The 3,948-nt window shown below is 41.7% G+C and overlaps 1 protein-coding gene across 3 annotated transcripts in view; it reads right to left on the bottom strand.

The window, feature by feature from the left end:
- Window positions 1-3,721: 3,721 nt before the first annotated feature.
- The window catches only part of actn1 (actinin, alpha 1), a 91,933-nt gene continuing 91,706 nt past the window's right edge, over window positions 3,722-3,948 (bottom strand). For 2 of the 3 annotated variants that reach the window (XM_063184375.1, XM_063184374.1), the window contains exon 21: window positions 3,723-3,948. This exon is cut by the window's right edge and continues 676 nt beyond it. The gene's annotated coding sequence lies outside the window, so the exon portion shown is untranslated. The other variant, XM_063184376.1, reaches the window with a different exon arrangement.

Below are 3,948 nucleotides of genomic sequence, written 5' to 3'. Positions count from 1 at the left end.
TTTGTGGGTAAAGGCATCTCTGTCAAATTAAAAGTCCTCGTTCTGATGGAATGTAGCTGACCCAGGTTGTACCTAAATGATGGAGTTGAGTTTTTTTAAATTTGTTTTTATTTGATTATTTAATTGCTGTAGTAGGAGAACAGTTTGGTTGCTCTGATAGCCTATTTTTATTTTTAATTCACACTGTTAGAAAGAGGTGGACCATGGAAGGCTCACTACAACCTTTTTGCCCACTTGTACCATGCAGTCTAATTGTGATCCCAATAGGCCCAATAGTGAACCCAGAAATGTTGAGTACCCTAAAGCTGATTTCTGATGATGAAAGAAGAAAAAATGTATATGTAAATGTATTTGCATGAACAAAATCGGCTTTATATGGTTGAGACAGGCTCAAAACATCTTTTTCTGGGGGTAAAATACTTGAGGATTGAATTGGTGAAAACCTTTTGAGGACCCTGGTCAAGAGGGAGTTTTTTCCTGGATAGATCAAGGGATTACCCTGTGCAATATATAGGCCTATAGGCTATATAGGCCTATTTATTACATACAGTATGTATAGGCCTACCTCGAGCTCACAGACATGCAAAAACACAAACTACATACCAGACCAACATATTTAAAAACTTCTTAATTTTCTTAATTGGCCATGTAGCTGTTATGTATGTACTTAATTGGATTTATGCGGTCCAGTCACCTATAACAATCTTCAGTTTGTCCTTCTAGGTTGGGTGGCCCTGGGGGCAAAGGACTATATATTGTGAAAGACAACATGATTATCTTATGGAATAATCAGAAATAAAAATCTTACCTACTATGAGTCCCTGTCCCCGAATCCCTTATAGTCTTCCTGTAAATATGCTCGTTTTTCTGTGGGCGATATCTTTTGTCCGTCTGTCTGTGTGCTCTGTTCCAGGAAGGAACTTTTGGACTGGACAGTGGTTTTGATATCTCCACTTTTTGTACATGATTTTAATCTCACTTTAATATAATTCCATTGATATTGCTTAAAATCTGAAACATATCCCCACTTCTGGTTTTCCGACAAATCCACACCCTTGCAAGTTTTTTTTGTGTGTGGCAAAAATGAAAGTGTCACAACCACCACAGTCTTTATTCAACCTGGTTATATTGCATTGTTGCATATTGCACCAGTACACAGATGAGTGGTTAGTTGAATAATATTCACCATACTTTATTGCTGTCGTTTGGTTGCCTGGTTAGGTAACATTCCTGGGGTTCACTCTGTTCTTATTTCTGGGAAGTTATGTTAATATAGCCTCGTGGGTATATCCAATATACTGTATTCAGGCCATATATATGTAGGGCGTAATTCTCCCGTCTCCACTTAACCCTCTGAGGTCCGAGTGCCCTTCAGAGGGCAATTGGTCTCCAAAAACAAATCTGTAACTCCGTGAGTTTTTGTCATTGAAACATATAAGTCACACCATTAGAAACCTCAGATCTTGCAGGTTCCAAATATATATATATGAAATGAAAATTCTTGAAAATGTCAGGGTGGTGCAAGCAGCCTAAAAGCCTCTGAAAAGCCTTAGACCTCAGAGGGTTAAGTTGGTTTTACGCGCGCACCTTTTACGCGCTCTCATCTTGCGTGTATTCTCCCCTCTGGAAAGTCGCCACACCCCTCGCGCTTAACTCCTGCTTAAACTTAAGCACACAGCTGATGGGGTATAATAGAGACCAGAAGCGAAATGCCAAAGATATGCTCTGATATGTAGGCCAACCTTTTTACGTTTACGCTGCAAACAGATAGGACAACATGCAATAGGTTGGTGGTGACTTGTATGTTGGGGACCAGTCCAGGAAGTTTAATAGCCTACATGTACATATGCATGAGTTCCAATACATCACAAAAGTGGAGAAGTTGCAATTAAAACCATTTACTTAACATGGCTACAACATAATACAAATGGTGAATAGCCCTAAATTGGATGGCTGTCCAGACGATTGGAACAGCATTATACTCATCACAGACAGCATTATATTTGGTCGAACGTGCCTTCCTTGTCCACTTGCGCATGATGCAACAAGGTTGATGTTTTGGTTGCAGTCCGTGGGCACAAAATGATATAATCCTCATACTAATTAATTAATTGCTTGCATTTGTTTGTAAGTTCACAGATATGAGAACATGTTCTGGGGCCACAGGTAATGTGGAATTGTGTAGTTTAGAAATAGGACTACTGAGAATTGAATTTCGATTTGGACTCACGCTGACGGTACGGAACATCAACAAAGCATAACGTGTAAAATGTTCAAAATGCGAGCCAAAGCGAACACCACATGCAATATTACACTTTGCCTCATAGTGACGCTTGACCTTACTACAGCCCTTTGATGTGCGTAAAGGGAAAAGCGCATAAGTGCAAGGGAGAATGCGCTTAGGCTGTATTTACATGCGAGACTCCCTGATTTTAGCCTGGCCCCACCCAAAATGCACAACTGGTGAAATCCTGCATAAATGTGGGGAAAGTGCGTTTGAATACAGCCCGTAGTGCACTACAAGGGGGCAATACCCTGATGGCAAACGGATGTTGAATCGACGTCAATTATGGTCAAATCAAGGCAAATCAAGATCTAACACTGTTGATTCTGTCGATTCCCTTTGCTATCTGGGTGAGCTGCCACAAGAATACACATTTATCATCAGGAGTCCAGTTTGCACGTATACTACCATAAAAAAATAAGAAATGAAAAAATAACTCCGATCATGGCAGAGTTAGTGCCACTGTCAGGATCTGCATACATGTATTACCAACGCAGCTGAGACTTTGCTTTTCAGGGGGTCATGAAACGATGGGACATACGCCCTCATCACCATCCCTCACCCTGGTTTTGTGGAAATAGATAGACAGTCACAGATTTCTGGATCTTTCTGGATTTTCTTTATAGTTTTCTTTTTTGTTTCAGTGTTTCCATCAGACAGCTTGTGGTGATGACTTGGATACCACAGAGAAGGTCTCCAGGTAGGGTGGAGGGTGTTGCAGGGTCCTGTTTATACTATGCGTGCAGTGGTGTCATACACATGGTTTCTGTTTGGCATACTTTCCACAGACTGACTGGGCTTCTGCATAGCAGAGTCGGAAGAAGGTAAGAGTGGGTGTGCGGGTGTGGCACACCCCTTTTTTGTGAGAGCCAACTGTTGTGCATGATGTCAGGTGGCTGGTCGCACATGGCAAGTTGGGATACTGACCATATCTAGCCTGTGGGGGGGCCCTGGTAGGTAGGTGTGTGTGTGTGTGTGTGGGGGGGGGGGGGGGGGGCTTTGTTTGCAGCCATATCTAGCCTGTGGGGGCCTCAAGGAAGTAGGGGGCCCCTAGGCTGCAACTATTTCTAGCCTGTGGGGCCCCCGGCAACTGAGGGGCCCCTAGGCTGCAGCCATATCTAGCCTGTGGGAGCCCCCAGAAAGTAGGGGGGTCCTAGGCTGCAGCCATATCTAGCCTGTGGGGGCCCCGGCAAGTGGGGGGGCCCTAGGCTGCAGCCATATCTAGCCCCTGATAAATGTAATGTAGTCATGTTTAAAATAGTTTCTGATCACTTGTTGGCTAAATAGAAACTTTGTATGAATTGTATGTGGGATAGGATCATAAGACCAATTCGTCTTCAAGTACAAATCCTTAAGTCAACGTAACATGTATCAGTCTTACCACCATGAAGTTGATTTGACATGCAGAAAAGAAGAGACGATGCTTGCCTTTTTTCTTTATTTTCACTTTTTGTTTCTTTTTATTTCTTTTTTTTTAATCAGGTGAAGAAAAATACCTTTTTTGTTCTGTATAATAAAATATGTTAACTTTATTCATTTTTTATGAAGAAATAAAACAAAAACAAGAAAATAATAAAAACAGGAAGAAAAAAAAACAAAAACATTTTTTTCCTGTTCTCCCACACGGTAAACAATGGGGAGTTGCTGCATTGCATGAGGAAAAG

Source organism: Engraulis encrasicolus, chromosome 19 (assembly GCF_034702125.1).
Source record: "Engraulis encrasicolus isolate BLACKSEA-1 chromosome 19, IST_EnEncr_1.0, whole genome shotgun sequence".
NCBI classification, from domain to species: Eukaryota; Metazoa; Chordata; class Actinopteri; order Clupeiformes; family Engraulidae; genus Engraulis; species Engraulis encrasicolus.
The sequence above is the reverse complement of the archived record's forward strand: the minus strand, read 5'-3'. Positions and strand labels throughout refer to the sequence as shown.